Source organism: Nomascus leucogenys, chromosome 9 (genome assembly GCF_006542625.1).
Source record: "Nomascus leucogenys isolate Asia chromosome 9, Asia_NLE_v1, whole genome shotgun sequence".
Classification (NCBI taxonomy): domain Eukaryota; kingdom Metazoa; phylum Chordata; class Mammalia; order Primates; family Hylobatidae; genus Nomascus; species Nomascus leucogenys.
In genome coordinates this window covers 70,898,416-70,918,204 of record NC_044389.1, presented here as the reverse complement: position 1 = coordinate 70,918,204, position 19,789 = coordinate 70,898,416, and the positions used below count along the sequence as shown (strand labels likewise).

The 19,789-nt window shown below is 43.0% G+C and overlaps 1 protein-coding gene across 4 annotated transcripts in view; it reads left to right on the top strand.

Moving 5' to 3' along the window:
• ABCG2 (ATP binding cassette subfamily G member 2 (Junior blood group)) overlaps positions 1-19,789 on the top strand; it is a 93,446-nt gene that overhangs the window by 11,435 nt on the left and 62,222 nt on the right. Inside the window, exon 1 of one of the 4 annotated variants that reach the window (XM_012499609.2) lies at positions 10,405-10,517. The exons of 1 other annotated variant lie outside the window; for it this stretch is intronic. The gene's annotated coding sequence lies outside the window, so the exon portion shown is untranslated. Of the gene's footprint in view, positions 1-10,404; positions 10,518-10,813; positions 11,327-19,789 lie in introns of those variants that run through there. 2 more of the 4 variants (XM_003265888.3, XM_030819113.1) reach the window with 2 other exon arrangements.

Here is a 19,789-nt window from a genome sequence, read left to right as displayed (position 1 = left end):
AAGGAAATCATTATATCAAACAGATATCTGCACTCCCATTTTGTTGCAGCACTGTTCACAATAGCCAAAATTAGGAAGCAACCTAAGTGTTTGTCAAGAGATGAAGGGATAAATAAAATGTGGTACATATACATAATGGAGTACTATGTAGCCATATAAAAGAATGAGATCCTGTTATTCGCAACAACATAGATGGAACTGGAAGTCATGATGCTATGTGAAATAAGCCAAGCACAGAAAGGCAAACATTGCATATTCTCACTCATTTGTGGGATCTAAAAATCAAAACAATTGAAATGGAGATAGGGAGTAGGAGGATGGTTATCAGAGACTGGGAAGGATATTAGAGGATGAGAAGGAGATGGGGATGGTTAACAGGTACAAAAAAATAAAATGAATAAGATCTAGTATTTGATAGCACAATAGGGTTACTATAGTCAATAATAATAATTTTTTTTGTGGGAGACAGAGAGTCTCCCTCTATCCCGCAGGCTGGAGTGCAGTGGCACCATCTTGGTTCACTACAACCTCCACCTTCCAGGTTCAAGCAATTCTCATGCCTCAGTTTCCTGAGTAGCTGAGATTACAGGCATCTGCCACCACGCCCGGCTAATTGTTTGTATTTTTAGCAGAGACAGGGTTTTACCATGTTGGCCAGGCTGGTCTTGCACTCCTGACCTCAGGTGATCCACCAGTCTTGGCCTCTCAAACTGCTGGGATTACAGGCGTGAGCCACCACACCCAGCCAATAATAATTTAATTGTACATTTTATAATAATGAGATGAGTATAACTGGATTGCTTGTCACACAAAAGATAAAATCTTGAGGAGATGGATACCCCATTTACCTGATGTGATTATTATACATTGCATGCCTGTATCAAAACATCTCATGTATACATAAATATATGCACCTACTACGTACCCACAAAAATTAAAATTAAGAATTAAAGAAAATAGATTGACTGATGGCTTTGTCACACACAGTATAATGTTTCTTGGTCTAATATTATGATGACAGAGGGAAGACTAAAATGTAGTTTTAGGAGAGATGTTGACATCATATATTAAGTATGCCAACCAGATGTGAAAAAATTCCAAGTCACTGTATAATGAATCATAAGTTTATTTAATGCTGATTGTGCTTTAATTTTAATTGCTCCCATAAATAAAATCTTATCTCTATAGGCAATAAAATGTTTATAGTAGTCAGAAATGGATCATATGAAAGGTCAGTCTTTCATGAAACTCTTCTCCATTTTCACAGCAAGGCAGATTCAGGTGAGGGTAGATAGGTTACTGAATTACATAAGATAAGCTCACTTTTATTATTCAGACAACAAATATTTACTGAGTATTCCTTGGGTTCAAGGCACTGAACTAGGCAATATATGGAAATATCCTGAGATGTAAGACACGCTTTCCTATACCTCGTAATTTCCATTTGTGAAACCCCAAGATTTTCAGACCTTGAAGTCATCTCTCGCTTCTTTGTCTTTCACCTTCAATGTTCTATCAGTCACCAGCTTCTGTAAATTCTTCATTTACAATGTTTCTTTGATGCCTCTTTTCTCAGTTTAAGCCATCTCTTTAGTTCAATCATTTTTTTTTTTTAATTTCCAGACTGATCTCTGCCTTCCCACATCCCCCTATCCGTTCTATACACGAACAGAATAACCTTCTTTTTTTTTTTTAACTTTTACTTTAGGTTCAGGGGTATATGTGAAGGTTTGTTGTATAGGTAAACTCGTGTCATGAGGGTTTGTGGTGCAGGTTATTTCATCAACCAGGTATTAAGCCTAATACCCAAGTTATTTTTTCTGCATCTCTCCCTCCTCCCCACCTCCACCCTCAAGTAGACCCCAGTGTCTGTTTTTTCCTTCTTTGTGTTCATGAGTTCTCATCCTTTAGCTCCCATTTATAAGTGAGAACCTGTGATATTTGGTTTTCTGTTCCTGCATTAGTTTATTAAGGATAATGGTCTCCGGCTCCATCCATGTTCCTGTGAGACATGATCTCATTCTTTTGTATGGCTGCATAGTACTTCATGGTGTACATGTCTTACACCCTCATGGTATATGCATGTATACCAGTGCATTTTCTTTATCCCATCTGCTAATTATGGGCATTTGGGTTGATAAGATTAACCTTTCTAAAACATTATGTTTATAACTGAAAGAGGAGCCGGTTGCTCGCTGCCTGTGGAATGAAGACAAAATAACAAGAGTGAGGTATGATAAAGAGTGAATTTTATTATCCATTGCCAGCAAGAAGGAAAGTGGTCAGAATACTTTACAAAAATTTCCACTTTCCAATTTCTGGAGAGAGGGCAGGGGTTTCAGAAGAGGGGCTTTGAATGCCGGAGAGGCAAGGGGGCTAGTAGGTGCCAGGTGGCGTGGGCTTGCCCCAGTAGCTTATCTTGAATTATTGTTCCATCTGGTGAAGGGGCCAGCGCCTTCGTGGGCTCATGCAAGTTACAAATCAATCCCAGTCAGTCTTGCAGTCAATATCTAGCTAGGAGTGAACTCTGGCCTAGAAGTAATCTCTGGCTGGAAAGAGAATCCCAGAAATGCCTGTTTTTTGTGTCAGGATTAGGCCCCTGAAGCTTCTAAACAAATGTGTGACCAGATAAGTGAGTATGATGTGAGCTTAACAAGCATCCAGGTAAATAAATGTGCATAAGGCATGAGAGCATAAGGTGGGAAAGGGAAGGGAACAGAGTGTTAAAACACATTCAAAGGCATATTTCAAGACAACAGAAAACACATCTGTGGTTTGTCTCAAAGCTGTGTCTTGAGACTGGCGAAAAAGGAGGAAAGAAAAAAAGTTTAAAAATGCAGCTTTTTTTTTTGAGACGGAGTCTCACTCTGCTACTCAGGCTGGAGTGCAATGGCACAATCTTGGCTCACTGCAACCTCTGCCTCCCAGGTTCAAGCAATTCTCCTGCCTCAGTCTCCCAAGTAGCTGGGATTACAGGCGCATGCCACCATGCCTGGCTAATTTTTGTATTTTTAGTAGAGACGGGGTTTCACCATGTTGGCCAGGCTGGTCTCAAACTCCTGACCTCAGGTGATCCACCCACCTCGGCCTCTCAAAGTGCTGGGAATACAGGCGTGAGCCACTGTGCCTGGACCTGTGTCTTGTTTCTCTTCTTTAATGGCAAACATGGGACCTAATGTAAGGGAGCCCTCAAAAAAACATTGCTTAATGAGGGGTTAGATGGCATCTGCTTGAGGGAGAAATGGAATCATTGTTTACTTACTTTCTTCTACAATATTGATCTTCTTGCTATTTTTCTGTTTTGTTTATGCCGTTTGGAGCATAATCAAAGGGAGAAAATAGTTTCACATTTTGGGCCTCCATTTAGCCATACTAGTGGATGATGGGTTTAACTGACCATTAGAACTCTTTTCTAATCTAACACTTTAGGGTGTGTTGCCAAACTGGAAAGGACCCAAAGGCCCATCAAGAGTAGATAAATAAATTACATTGTACTCATACAGTGGAATCCTCATAAAGATAAGAATGAATAAGCCTTTATGACCTGCAAAATATATTAATTTCATGCAGATAATATTCAACAAAAGAAGCCAGTCTCAAAATGGTAACTACTTGCTTGGTTGGGCATGATGGCTCATGCCTGTAATGCCAGCACTTTGGGAAGCTGAGATGGGTGAATCACGAGGAGTTCCAGACCAGCCTGGCCAGCATGGTGAAACCCCATCTCTACTAAAAATACAAAAATTAGCCAGGCATGGTGGTGCACGCCTGTAATCCCAGCTACTCAGGAGGCTGAGGCAGGAGAATCGCTTGAACCCAGGAGGCCATGGCTGCATGCATGATTATTGCTATCTTGATAACTTCTGTATTTATTTTGATGATCATCCCACCACCCTAGCTTCTGTGCTCTCTAATCTCAACTCCATCTCCAGGATAGGCAGAATTCTAAAGATCTCCCTCTCCCCTAACCCCTACAATTCCAGTTCATTCCCTGGTTATTTCATCAAACACTAATCTAGGTACTGATCTGAAGGATTTTGAAGTTATAACCTGAGAATGTGCCACTGCACTCTAGCCTGCATGACAGAGTGAGACCCTGTCTCCAAAAAAAAAAAAAAAAAAAGATAACTACTTCATTTATATACAGTTTTAAACAGACACAACTAATATATAATGATAGAAGTCAGAATGGATGGGATGACCTTTGGGATGGATGACCTTTAATGGTAATAGATGTTACCTCTGGAAGGGATGGAGCTTGAGGGAGGCTTCTGTGGCATTGCTAGTACACTTTTTTTTTTTTAATCTGAGTGACAGGTATACAGGTGTGTTCACTTTGTAAATATATATCAAGCTGTCCACTTAGATTTCCTGTACTTTTTTGGTATGTTGTACTTCCCTACAAAATTTAGTTAAACAAAAGACTTATGTACGTTATACTTCCCTACAAAATTTAGTTAAACAAATGACTTTTATAGGTACTGAAACGTAGTTTGGTGAATTCTTAACATTTAACCTTTTAGCTTAATCTGCAGAGACAAATGTTCTATACTCTACTGTACTATCTGACTCTGCAGGTTAATTATCAATACGTAGTTTTTTTTTTTCATTGCAATCTAATTTTTAGAAGTGAACTTTATAACCAAATAAACTTTATAACCAAATGAACTTTTTTTTTTTTGAGAGGAAGCCTAGCTCTGTCACCAGGGTGGAGTGCAGTGGCGAGATCCCAGCTCACTGCAACCTCTGCCTCCTGGGTTCAAGCGATTCTCCTGCCTCAGCCTCCCGAGTAGCTGGGACTACAGGTGCATGCCACCACGCTCAGCTAATTTTTGTATTTTTAGTAGAGATGGGGTTTCACCATGTTGGCCAGGATGGTCTCAATCTCCTGACCTCGTGATCCACCTGCCTCGGCCTCCCAAAGTGCTGGGATTATAGGTGTGAACCACTGCACCTGGCCCTAAATAAACTTTATAACCAAATGAATTACTTCTTAATTGGTCTCTTGTCTGCTGTGTAAAGCAAATTATATGAACTAAGGTGTTCTGGCTCCAGCATCTGGGCTCTTACTACCCCCACAATCCCCTGCCCCCTCCCCGATGCTGTCTCTCTCTGTGTAAAACCCACCTTCTGTTCACTTGCCATGTCTAAAAGACTTTGACACCTGCTTTTTTACATTTCTCATCTCTCCAAGATTATTGCTATCTTGGTAACTTCTGCGTTTATTTTGATGATCATCCCATCACCCTAGCTTCTGTGCTCTCTGATCTCAACTCCATCTCCAGGATAGGCAGAATTCTAAAGATCTCCCTCTCCCCTAACCCCTACAATTCCAGTCCATTCCCTGGTTATTTCATCAAACACTAATCTAGGTACTGATCTGAAGGATTTTGAAGTTATAACTAAAGTCCTAAGTCAGATGACTCTAAAATACCAAGATTGTAAAGGTGGGCCTGATTTAATCACATAAGCCCTTTAAAACGCAGAAAGAGCCTGGGCGCGGTGGCTCACGCCTATAATCCCAGCACATTTGGGAGGCCAAGGTGGGTGGATCACCTGAGGTCAGGATTTCGAAACCAGCCTGGCCAATAGGGTGAAACCCCTGTCTCTACTAAAAATAACAAAAATGAGCTGGGCATGGTGACATATGCCTGTAGTCCCAGCTACTTGGGAGGCTGAGGCAAGATAATTGCTTGAGCCTGGGAGGCGAAGGTTGCAGTGAGCCGAGATTGTGCCACTGCACTCCAGCCTGGGCAACAGAGTGAGACTCTGTCTCAAAAACAAAAAACAACAACAAAAAATCCACTTACCTCCATGAGAATACATCCAACTTCCTTCCCTTTTGTTACAGTGTTTTAAAAAGTTTCTGTATTAGTCTGTTCTCACGCTGCTAATAAAGACATACCTGAGACTGGGTAATTTATAAAGGAAAGAGGTTAATTGACTCACAGTTCAGCCTGGCTAGGGAGGCCTCAGGAAACTTACAATCATGGCAGAGGGGGAAGCAAACACGTCCTTCTTCACATGGCGGCAGGAAGGAGAAGTGCTCAGCAAAAGGGGAAAAGCCTCTTATGAAACCATCAGAGCTCGTGAGAACTCACTATCAGAACAGCAGCATAGGAGTAATCACCCCTGTGATTCAATTACCTCCCACCAGGTCCCTCCTGCAACACGTGGGGATTATGGGAACTACAATTCAAGATGAGCTGGGAGCCGTGGCTCATGCCTGTAATCCTAGTACTTTGGGAGGCCGAGGTGGTGGATCACCTGAGGTCAAGAGTTCGAGACCAGCCTGGCCAACATGGCAAAACCCTGTCTCTACTAAAAATACAAAAATTAACTGGGCATGATGGCACATGCTTGTAATCTCAGCTACTCAGGAGGCTGAGGCAGTAGAATCGCTTGAACCCGCAAGGCAGAGGTTGCAGTGAGCTGAGATCACACCACTGCACTCTAGTCTGGGTGACAGAGCAAGACTCCGTCTCAAAAAAAAAAAGATGAGATTTGGGTAGGGACACAGCAAAACCATATCAATTTCCTTTTTTTAAATATATATATATAAAGGCAATTTTGTAACTTATTTGATGTATTTGATGCTCAGTGGTTAGTTCTCATCCACACTGACTATCTGTAGATTTTTGAAAATGGTAACAAGTATATAGGTAACCAGGTATGTACCAAATTATAGAGCTTGTTTGGTGAATCTTTACCCTCATTACATTTTCTGAACAACTGCACACAGATGCGGTATGGAACATTCCTTATTCCTTTGGCTCAGACAGCTTTGTTGAACCTGGTATTAACACACGCATCTGGAGTTCCCATCTCTTTCACGGCAAATTTCCGGATCTCTCTGAGTGCCCCAGGGGCAGGCTTCTTGAAGCCCACTCTATGAATGCGCTTGTGAATGCCGATGGCTTATTCTTGGGTCACTACCTCGTTTATGGCAGAATAGCCCTCTTCTTCTCGCCACTTTTCTTTGCAGGAGCCATTCTGCCTGGCCCAATTTGGAAAAGAAGATCGTGAGGGATTCTTAAGTTTCCTTTTCTTTTCTAATTCTAATTCCTCTGGATCCCATTTCCATTATGCTTCCTAAGGGACCTGATACTACTAATAACCCTTTCTTTCTTTATGGCTTGTCCTCTTGGCATGCACACGTTCTAGTCTGTCTAATTCAAACCAAATTAATATTTTCTCTGAACCCTAAGATAGCCTCTAGCTATATTCCTTTCTCTCACCTTCCTTTTATACTGAAATCTTTAGGAATAGTTTTAAACTGTTTCCATTATTTTATTTACAATAACTGTTTGCACCATTATAGACTGAACTTTCTCTTGCCAAATTAGTCAAAGGCCCTGATAGCTGTGAGCTGGGCTGTGGAGAAATACTGTGCACATAGCCTCTCTTCCACTGTTATTTTCTTAACTTGGAGCAGTAATGAAAATAGATATACTCGGACTGAATACATCTGTTATTTATGTAACCCAAATGTCCCCAGGCCCATGGTGAATCCTGTCTGAAACCTGACCTTGCCAGGGGAAAATTGACAATTCTGGAGTTCACCTTTGGAGTAAGCACTAAGAAATGTAGCATACTGGGGCCTTACCAGCTCTTTGCAACTGGTGCACAGGCATTCAGCAGGAGTCTCAATATGGGGCTTTATAAATACTGGGCAGTGACTCTTGTCTGGTAAAATAAAAGAAAGGTCCTGTGGTGGAGGGCAGAGGGCAATGGCTTGGAAGGCTGTGAGTCACCTAACCTTTAACCTTGTGCAAATCAGTCTCCTTTGCACTGGTGACTTATCTGTAAAATGAGGAAAGTCATCTAACATCTGACCTAATGAGGAAGGTTTTTTTTCTCTAAAATTCTATGGCTAGCTCCAAAAACAATGCTAACTTACAAGTTAAAATGACTCATTTCTATACAATGCAATACATTAATAAAATGCTGGCTTTAATCTGAACTTATCAAATAGAACTTGATAAAATATTAGGATGAGGTTAGGAACTAATAAAACTTTATTTTGAATTTTTATTTAATTTACCACTGCCTCCCAATATAACTTTAGTTAGCAAATAAACCAACCTATAAATATGCAACATCACAATCTAAAATATTTTTAAAATTAGACTAAAATTAAGGAAAAATTTTTTATTTTTATTTATTTTTTTAATTTTTTATTTTATTATTATACTTTAGGTTTTAGGGTACATGTGCACAATGTGCAGGTTTGTTACATATGTATCCATGTGCCATGTTGGTTTGCTGAACCCATTAACTCGTCATTTAGCATTAGGTATATCTCCTAATGCTGTCCCTCCCCACTCCCGGAAAAATTTTTTAGTTATAGTCCTATTTCAAGTGAGGACTCTAAGTATTGTCATGTGTCTTTATATGTATATTTTATCAGTTTATTTTACTTTTAAACAAAATCTGTTTTTCATTATAAAATTTATAATTTTTTAAATTTGTTACATAAAATTTAGAAAATTACACTAAAATACAAGATAAAAGACATTCCATGTTACTACCCAGAACAAATGAACACTTTCCTGCTATTTTTCTTTCTTTCTTTTTTTTTTTAGAGTGGGGTCTCACTCTGATCATGGCTCACTGCAGCCTTGAACCCCTGGGCTCAAGCAATCCTTCCACCTCAGCCCCCCAAATAGCTAGGTCCACAGGCATGTGCCATCACATCCAGCTAATTTTTAAAAAATTGTTTGCAGAGACAGGGGCTCCCTGTGTTGCCTAGGCTTGTCTCGAATTCCTGGGCTCAAGCAATCCTCTGGCCTCCTCCCAAAGTGCTGGGATTACAGGAGTGAGCTGTCACTCCTTGACCAGCAATTTTCTATGTATAGGTTTTTTTTTTTTTTTTTTTGAGATGGAGTCTCACGTTGTCACCCAGGCTAGAGTGCAGTGGCATGATCTTGGCTCACTGCAGCCTCTGCCTCCCTGGCTCCAGCGATTCTCCTGCCTCAGCCTCCTGGGTAGCTGGGATTACAGGCATGAGCCACCATGCCCGGCTAATTTTTGTATTTTGAGTAGAGAAGGGTTTCACCATGTTGGCCAGGCTGCTCTCCAACTCCTGACATCAGGTGATCCACCCGCCTTGGCCTCCCAAAGTGCTAGGATTACAGGCGTGAGCCACTGTGACTGGCCTCTATGTATAGGGTTTTGATTTGTTTTTACTTTGCATAATTACAGAATGCTATATTCAACTAAGTATCCATTTTAAAACATGTGCTTCATATCAGTTTCATGTGTGTTTTCTCCATTTTTGTTCAGTCTCCTCCTGTAGTGCCTTCAGATCTTGCTGGAAATGCTTTCATTTTTTCTGGTATCATAAGATTTTATTCTTTTCACTTACCTGGGTGAGCTAAAAAGAAAATTAAAATAAAATTTATTTTTCGGAGGTTTTTCAGTTTTTGCAAACAGTCATTAACGGCCAGGTCTGAAAACTTTATCTTAATTTTTTTTTTTTTCTTGAGACAGAGTCTCACTCTGTGGCCCAGGCTGTAGTGCAGTGGTGGGATCTCGGGTCATTGCAACCTCTGCCTCCTGTGTTCAAGCACTTCTCGTTCCTTAGCCTCGCGAGTAGCTGGGATTACAGCCTCGCCACCACACCCAGCTAACTTTTGTATTTTTAGTAGAGGCAGGGTTTCACCATGTTGGCCAGGCTGGTCTCGAACTCCTGGCCTCAAGTGATCCGCCTGCGTCAGCCTCCCAAAGTGCTGGGATTACAGGCATGAGCCACCGTGCTTGCCTTAATTTTGTCTTAAAATGAACTATGACTAATATGTATTTCTATATGGGCCTTTAAGGGTTTTGAAACTGACAGAAATTAATTCAAAAGAATAATTTTACCCAAATGTTTGGGCGCATCATGAATATACACCTTAAAGTTCTTTTGAAAAGCATGCGGTATGGTATTTTTAAAATTCTTTAAAAAAATTACGTATAGTCAATTTTCTTATCTAGGCTTCCTAGCTAAAACTTTCCTAAATTGGGTGAACCATTAATAGTTATTCCTAGTCTTGATTTAAACAACTTAAAAATGATGATTTCTGTTTGTAAATGCAAACCAGAAAATATCCGCCTGCAGGTACTAATTTCCTAGGGTAGACGCACCAGGTAGATGTTGGGATGGCTACACTCACAAAGCGTGATGGCCCGTTTCCTGAACATGCGCAATCACTTTCTAGCCTTTCCACACCATCAGAATATTGCACAGAAGTATGTCAGTCACAGGAGTGTAAAGAATAACATTTAAACTATGGTAATATTTTCATTCAGGAAGTTTCTCCCCTTTCCCTCCTTGGGTTAGATTCAGTCCCTGATTTTTTTAGGCCCTGGGGCGCAAGCATCCACTTTCTCAGAATGCCATTCACCAGAAACCACCCATTTAACTTGCTCTGGGGGCGAGCAGCGCTTGTGACTGAGCAACCTGCACGTCAGCGTCCGCGGTGCTTCGGCGCTCCGGCCAGTGGCGACGACCAAACCCAGCTAGGTCAGACGAGGTATTGATCAGCCCAATGAGCGCCTGGTGATTCTCGTAGTTAATCACACCGGTTCATTTCGTTCGATCCCGGAGGCGGGAGTGTTTGGCTTGTCCCTGCGTGTCACGGCTGGGTGACCCTAGCCCCGAGGGAGGGCGGTGGTACTAGTCCTGCTGGCGGCTCAGCGCCGCGGGACACGTGTGCGCTTTCAGCCGGGTCGCAGGGCACTTATCGCGGCCCGGCAGTCGGGGCCACGCCTCACCCCCGCCCGCGAACCCCGACCTGGGGAAACCCGGGGCGCTGGGGAGGGGCCACTGCGTTCAGCTCTGGCCGTCCACAGTCCGAGGCGCGGGTTAGGAAGTTCGTGTCAGCGCTGCCTGAGCTCGTCCCCTGGAAGTCCGGGTCTCCCCAGGCCTCCACCCGCCGGTTCCCATCGTGACCTCGAGCCGCAGCGCGAGGGGAGCGCTCGGACGCGCCGGGTGTGGTTCGGGAAAGGGGTTGTGCCGCACGCGGGCTGCGTGCTGTGCCCACACAAAAGGTTCCGGGCGCGCAGGAGGGAAGAGGCAGTGCCCGCCACTCCCACTGAGATTGAGAGACGCGGCAAGGAGGCAGCCTGTGGAGGAGCTGGGGAGGATTTAGGAACGCACCGTGCACATGCTTGGTGGCCTTGTTAAGTGGAAACTGCTGCTTTAGGGTTTGTTTGGAAGGTCCGGGTGACTCATCCCAACATTTACATCATTAATTGTTAAAGCTCTGCCTCCCAGCGCGCGCATCCTGAGATCCTGAGCCTTTGGTTAAGACCGAGCTCTATTAAGCTGAGTGAGTAAATGGTAAAAGCCAGTTTCGCTGAGTGTGTGTCTGGAAAGTTTGGTGGGCGTTGTGTATATATTTGTTAGAAAATAGATAACCGTTGAAACGAGATGACTGAGTTTTTTAGCCTCTTACAGTTTCATTTGAAAGTGGGTATGCAGTTTAAAACTGACAGTTCAAAGTGGTTGTTCAGAAAATGATGTTCTGGTGCAAACTGATTCCGGGTCCCATAGTGTGTTAAGTGTGGGCTGGTAAAAACTCTTGGCCTTTCTCCAAATGTATGAAATTAAAGTTGATATTGGAAGGATAAAAACCCAATGAGCACGGAAGTTACTATAGGTGGAGGAAACATTTGTTGATGTTAATATTTTGAAGGGGTTGACCAATATATTGTCATTTACCTATCCCCTTTATGTTCTGGGAATAGGTAAATGACAAATTATTGGTCAATCCCTTTAAAGCTTTGGATAGTTTGCTAAAGAATTATTGAACTCCCTTTTGTAATTTTCTGTGGATAGTTGAGTGCTCTTACTCCCCTCTCAGTGCTAGAGATATCCCCTAAAGCTTGATTTTTAGGAGGATCTTACAGCTCTCTTATCATTTGAATTTCAGCTAGTCATAAATAAATATGCCAGAGTAGTAAGGAAGAGATGTTTTTTATTGATACTCTTTACAAAACAGTGTTTTCAGAGTACAGCTTTGACTGGATTGTATAGATCTTGATGAGAAAGGTTTCAACGACAAAGATGGCATGTTAAGTCTAACATTACCTTTCCATTATAAATATTGAAAGATGTTGGTTATTTTATTATTTTATAATAACTTTTAATTGTGAAATAATTTGAGAGTTACTGAAAATTTGCAAAAAATAGTACAGAGACTTCCCATAATATCATGCATAACAAGGGCCAAAACTAATAACATGGGCATGCTACTATAATACAATGAACTAAACTACAGACTTTATTTGGATTTCACTTGTCTTTCCACTGTCCTTTTTCTGCCCAGGATCCAATCGATGATCTCACTTTGCATTTAACTGCTAAATATCCTTAATTTTCTCTGATCTGTGACAGTTCCTCAGCCTTTCACTGTTTTTTCATGGACCTTGACACTAGTGAAGAAGACCTGGTCAGTTAATTTGTAGAATGCCCCTCAATTTGTGTTTTCTTGATGTTTAGTGTCATGATTAGATGAATGTTCTACATTTTGGGGAAAAATGTCACAGAAGTAAAGTTTCCATCTCAGCATATCATATTGGGTACATGATGTCGATACTTTTTTTTTTTTTTTTTTGAGACTGAGTCTTGCTTTATTGCCCAGACTGGAGTGCAGTGGCAGGATCTCAGCTCACTGCAACCTTTGCTTCCCAGGTTCTAGCGGTTCTCCTGCCTCAGCCTCCTGAGTAGCTGGGATTACAGGTGCCTGCCACCACGCCCGGCTAATTTTTTGTATTTTTCATAGAGACAGGTTTCATGTTGGCCAGGCTGGTCTCGAACTCCTGACCTCTAGTGATCCTCCTGCCTTGGCCTCCCGAAGTGCTGGGATTACAGGCGTGAGCCACTGTACCCTAGCCGATACTTCTTATTACGTATGATGTTAATCCGTTTGCCAGATTCCCTTTGTATTTGAGATCTTGGGAGAGAAACCTGGACTACCATTTCTCCTTAAACTTGTATTCATTAATTTAAGCATCCATTTGTGGAACATGTTTAGTGGGTTTTTTTTTTTCTAATGGATAAACAAACCCCCATTTTCTTCCTTCTACATTTTTTAATTAAAATTCCCTTCTGTAGGGAAGAGTTGACCCTTCTCTCCTGTTCATTGATTCAGTTATTTGTATCAGTACGGGCTCATGGATATTTGTTTTGTTATATGGGTTATAATCCAATATTATCAGTATTTAATTTGCTGCTCAAATTGTTCTGGCTTTCACCACTGGGACCTTTTTCAGGTTGGCACCTGTGCCACTTTGACATACACTTGCTTTATCTTTTTCCTTCTTTTTTTTTTGAGACGGAGTCTTGTCGCCCAGGCTGGAGTACAGTGGCACGATCTCCGCTCACTGCACCCACCGCCTCCCAGGCTCAAGCGATTCTTGTGCTTCAGCCTACCAAGTAGCTGGGATTACAGGTATGTAGCACCACACCTGGCTACTTTTTGTATTTTTTAGTAGAGACGGGGTTTTCCATGTTGGCCAGGCTGGTCTCAAATTCCTGGCCTCAAGTGATCTGCCCACCTCAGCCTCCCAAAGTGCTGGGATTACAGGTGTGAGCCATCGTGCCCAGACTGTTTTTCTTTTTTAATGCATTTCTTGATTTCTGGCATCAGAGAATGCTCAGGCTTATTTTGTATTTTCCATGTCCCAACCTTGGAATGATCCATTTCTCCAAGGCACTGTGGTTATTTTGCTTTAGAATGGTATTAGAAGCTAAGATCTGGACACTGGATGTTCTATTAAGAGTTACCTTTTTTTTTTTTTTTTTGAGATGGAGTCTTGCTCCAGGCCAGAGTGCAGTGGTGGGATCTTGGCTGACTGCAACCTCCGCTTCCTGGGTTCAAGCAATTCTCCTGCCTCAGCCTCCTGAGTAGCAGGGATTACAGGCATGTGCCACCACGCCCAGCTAATTTTTAATGTTTTTAGTAGAGACGGGGTTTTCCATGTTGGCCAGGCTGGTCTCGAACTCCTGACTTTGGGTGATCCACCCGCCTCGCCCTCCCCAAGTGCTGGGAATACAGGCGTGAGCCACGGCACCTGGCCTAAAGTTACTTTTGAACTTTTTATGTTTAATAAAAAGTTTGTGACTTAGCAAATGCTAAGTCTGAAAAGATTGGTGTCAGGCCTCTGAGCCCAAGCTAAGCCATCATATCCCCTGTGACCTGCACTTACACATCCAGATGGCCGGTTCCTGCCTTAACTGATGACATTACCTTGTGAAATTCCTCCTCCTGGCTCATCCTGGCTCTGTACTGCCTCAAGGCTTCACAGACAGCCCCCATTACTTCAGTCAAACCCAAATTTCTTCCTCATCTGTTACCTATCTTGGCATAATTCTTCATAAAAACACACGTACTCTCCCTGCCAATCGTGTCTGACTGATCTCTCAAACCCCAACACCTTCTACAAAAGAACAACTCCTTTCCTTCCTAGGCATGGTTGGATACTTTCGACTTTGGATACCTGGTTTCGCCATCCTAACAAAGTCATTATATAAACTCACAAAAGGAAACCTAGCTGACTCCATAGATCCTAAATCCTTTCCCCACTCCTCTTTCCATTCCTTGAAGACAGCTTTAGAGACTGCCCCCGACCCTAGCTCTCCCTGACTCATCCCAACCCTTTTCATTACACACAGCCGAAGTGCAGGGCTGTGCAGTCAGAATTCTTACACAAGGACCAGGATCACGTCCTGTAGCCTTTTTGTCCAAACAACTTGACCTTACTGTTTTAGCCTAGCCATCATGTCTCCGTGCAGCAGCTGCCACCGCCCTAATACTTTTAGAGGCCCTCAAAATCACAAACTATGCTCAACTCACTCTCTACAGCTCTCATAACTTCCAAAATCTATTTTCTTCCTCACACCTGATGCATATGCTTTCTGCTCCCCGGCTCCTCCAGCTATACTCACTCTTTGTTGAGTCTCCCACAGTTACCATTGTTCCTGGCCCAGACTTCATTCCGGCCTCCCACATTATTCCTGATACCACACCTGACCCCCATGACTGTATCTCTCTGATCCACGGGGCATTCACACCATTTCCACGTGTTTCCTTCTTTCCTGTTCCTCACCCTGAACACACTTGGTTTATTGATGGCAGTTCCACCAGGTCTAATTGCCACTCACCAGCAAAGGCAGGCTATGCTATAGTATCTCCCACATCTATCATTGAGGCTACCGCTCTGCCCCGCTCCACTACCTCTCAGCAAGTCAAACTCATTGCCTTAAGTCAAGCCCTCACTCTTGCAAAGGGACTACAAGTCAGTATTTATACTGACTGTAAATATGCGTTCCATATCCTGCACCACCAAGCAAGAGGTTTCCTCACTACACAAGGGTCCTCTATCATTAATGCCTCTTTAATAAAAACGCTTCTCAAAGCTGCTTTACTTCCAAAGGAAGCTGGAGTCATTCACTGCAAGGGCCATCAAAAAGGTATCGTATCCCATCGCTCAGGAAAATGCTTACGCTGATAAGTTAGCTAAAAAAGCAGCTAGCGTTCCAACTTCTGCCCTTCACGGTCAGTTTTTCTCCTTCACATTGGTCACTCCCACCTACTCCCCCACTGAAACTTCCACCTATCAATCTCTTCCCACACAAGGCAAATGGTTCTTAGACCAAGGAAAATATCTCCTTCCAGCCTCACAGGCCCATTCTATTCTGTCATCATTTCATAACCTCTCCCATGTAGGTTACAAGCTGCTAGCTTTCCTCTTAGAACCTCTCATTTCCTTTCCATTGTGGAAATCTGTCCTCAAGGTAATCACTTCTCAGTGTTCCATCTGCCATTCTATTACTCCTCAGGAATTTCTTAGGCCCCCTCCCTTCCCTACACATCAAGCTCGGGGTTTTGCCCCCGCCCAGGACTGGCAAATTGACCTTACTCACATGCCCTGAGTCAGGAAACTAAAATACCTCTTGGTCTGGATAGACACTTTCACTGGATAGGTAGAGGCCTTTCCCACAGGGTCTGAGAAGGCCACCATGGTCATTTCTTCCCTTCTGTCAGACAGAATTCCTCGGTTTGGCCTTCCCACCTCTATACGGTTCGATAGCGGACCGGCCTTTATTAGTCAAATCACCCAAGCAGTTTTTCAGGCTTTTGGTATTCAGTGAAACCTTTATACCCCTTACTGTCCTCAACCTTCAGGAAAGGTAGAACAGACTAATGGTCTTTTAGAAACACTCCTCACCAAGCTCAGCCACCAACTTAAAAAGGACTGGACAATACTTTTACCACTTGTCTTTCTCAGAATTCGGGCCTGTCCTCGGATTGCTATAGGGTACAGCCCATTTGAGCTCCTGTATGGACGCTCCTTTTTATTAGACCCCAGTCTCATTCCAGGCACCAGACCAACTTGGACTGCGCCCCCCAAAACTTGTCATCCCTACTATCTTCTGTCTAGTCATACTCCTATTCACCGTTCCCAACTACTCATAAATGCCCTGCTCTTGTTTACACTGCCAGTTTACACTGTCTCTCCAAGCCACCACAGCTGATATCTCCTGGTGCTATCCCCAAACCGCCACTCTCAACTCTTAAAGTAAATAAATCATCTTTGCTGGCAGGTCTGTGCTGAACCTCCTTAGGCACTCTCTAATTGGATGTCCTGGGTCCTTCCAATTCTTAGTCCTTTAATATCTGTTTTTCTCCTTCTCTTACTCCGTTTAGTTTTTCAGTTCATACAAAACCATATCCAGGTCATCACCAATAATTATATACGACAATTGTTTCTTCTAACAACCCCACGATATCACCCCTTACCACAAAATCTTCCTTTAGCTTAATCTCTCCCACTCTAGGTTCCGAGGCCTCGCCTAATTCTGCTCAAAGCAGCCCTGAGAAACATCGCCCATTATCTCTCCATACCACCCCCAAAAATTTTCACCACCCCAACACTTTACCACTATTTTGTTTTATTTTCCTTATTAATATAAGAAGACAGGAATGTCAGGCCTCTGAGCCCAAGCTAAGCCATCATATCCCCTGTGACCTGCACATATACATCCAGATGGCTGGTTCCTGCCTTAACTGATGACATTCCACCACAAAAGAAGTGAAAATGGCCTGTTCCTGCCTTAACTGATGACATTACCTTGTGAAATTCCTTCTTCTGGCTCATTCTGGCTCAAAAGCTTCCCCGCTGAGCACCTTGCGACCCCCAACCCCTGCCCACCAGAGAACAACCCCCCTTTTTCCTTTACCTACCCAAATCTTATAAAACGGCCCCAGCCCTATCTCCCTTTGCTGACTTTCTTTTCGGACTCAGCCCACCTGCACCCAGGTGATTAAAAAGCTTTATTGCTCACACAAAGTCTGTTTGATGGTCTCTTCTCATGGACGCGAGTGAAAATTCGTACTGCCTTAAAAGTTTAAACACTGTGGAGGACTTGACTGTATTTGCCAACTTGGATTCAGTCTCTTATGGGAAAGAAGTAAAATTGGTAGTATTTAGGAATTTTTAAAAGCTCCCATTTTTTTCTCAGATGAAACCCTGCCAGTGCTTCCAAAACAAATAATGCATATGTGAGCTTCTATTTCTTAGGCTCTGGTAAGAAACCAGGATCATTTCATTAGCTGAGTAGCTTAAACTACATCCTAATATTATAATTTTGGTATCTGTTGATTGAATTCACAGTGAGAAAAGGATTTGAGACCCATATTTATGTTAGTCATACTAGCAATGAAGAAATACTGTGTTTATAATGAGACATTATTTGGTCTGAGATGGTAACTGTACCCATGGATTAGAGAGAGGATCCCTTGCAATAATTAATGAGCGCTTCTATGATTTTGTAGTACACACGCATTACACGCTCCTTCTTTTGTATCTTTGTATACTGGATCATGATGTTTTTTACTGTAGGTCTCAGAATTTTGAGAAGTACTGCTGCTGCTCACATTTAATTTTCTGTTAATATTTTTTTTTTTTTTTTTTTTTGAGATGGAGTCTCGCTCTGTCCCCCAGGCTGGAGTGTGGTGGGGGACAGTGAGCCATCTCGGCTCACTGTAAGCTCCACCTCCTGGGTTCACGCCATTTTCCTGCCTCACCCTCCCCAGCAGCTGGGACTACAGGCGCCCACCACCACACCTGGCTACTTTTTTGTATTTTTAGTAGAGACGGGGTTTCACTGTGTTAGCCAGGATGGTCTCGATCTCCTGACCTCGTGATCCACCTGCCTCGGCCTCCCAAAGTGCTGGGATTACAGGCATGAGCCACTGCGCCCGGCCTCTGTTCATAATTTTTATTGCGATTCCGATGATTGAATTATAAACTGGAAGGGAGCAGGGATATTGATCTTCATGTAGTTGACATGTACTAGACTCACGGAGAACAAGGACTGGGTTGTAGGCACAGTGCTGTGTGGTTTTGGGTAAATCTAACTCACACTCAATTTGACTTTGTTTCCCCCTGGGGGCTTAGGATTCCAAAATTTTCTAATGACCCACCTCACTGCTGCTAATCTTCCCACAGTGCCATTTGGGTGGAGTCAACCTTGCAAAGGGAGAAGAGAAAGGGTGATGACTTTCCCAGAGCTTCTGCCACTGTCCTATGTCTTCTAGCCCCAGTCACTACTCCTTTTATTTAAATTCATAGGGGCTTCTCAGCCAGTCCCGTCTTAAATGTAAATGAGTTATTCAGTTCCTGTGGGCCTGAAGCTAAACCACTGTCATTTATTTTTGGCCCTGTTTTACCAGTTTGGGCAGTGTAAGAGGAGGTCAGGAAATGGAATTGTTTGGGGCAGGCGATTTTGCAGAACATGCACAGATAAATAGGTTTCAGGGAGCTCTCATAGGCTATGGAGGGAAGGGTGCGGGACAGTGTCCTCATCTTGGCTCTTGATATTATTACGGTGGACTCTTATGTGGTCTCCCTGCCTTGTCCCTACCCATGACCAAAGTCAGAGTGATCCTTTAAACCAAGCTTGTCCAACCTGCATGTGGCCCAGGACGGCTTTGAATGCAGCCCAACACAAATTAGTAAACTTTCTTAAAACATTTTGTGATTTTTTTTTTTTTAGCTCATCAGCTATTGTTAGTGTTAGCGTGTTTTATATGTGGCCAAGACAATTCTTCTTCCAGTGTGGCCCAGGGAAGCCAAAAGATTGGACACCCCTGCTTTAAATATAGATATCATTTCTTCACTCAGAACTTTCCTGTGCCTTCCAGTGTCATTCAGATCAAAGCCAAAGTCCTTCCTGTGGTCAGTGGTAGATACAACCTGAGTTCCTGCTCTCTTATCCTCCCTCACTCTGCTTCAGCCTCACTGGCCTCTTTGCTGTTCCTTAGACCAGCACTTGGACATATACTGCTCCTCCAGAAGGCTACCCTCAGAGCTCTGCTCGAGGGCCTCACTGGAAAGGCCTTCCGTGACCACCTCTGTTGCCCAGGTTGGAGTACATTGGTGTGACCTTGGCTCACTGCAATCTCTGCCTCCCGGGTTCAAGCAATTCTTGTGCCTCAGTCTCCCAAGTAGCAGGAATTACAGGTATGCGCCACCACACCCGGATAATTTTTGTATGTTTAATAGAGATAGGGTTTCACCATATTGTCCAGGCTGATCTCCAAATTCCGGGCCTCAAGCAATCCACCCACCTTGGCCTCCCAAAGTGCTGGGATTACAGGCGTGAGCAACCATTTCTGGCCCACCCTTCCTCTTTTGCTTTAATTTTTTTTTCTCCATGGCACTGTTGACTGATATTTTTCATATGTAACCTCACTGAGGGCAGGGATGTTTATCTGTGGTTTTGTTTTGTTCACTC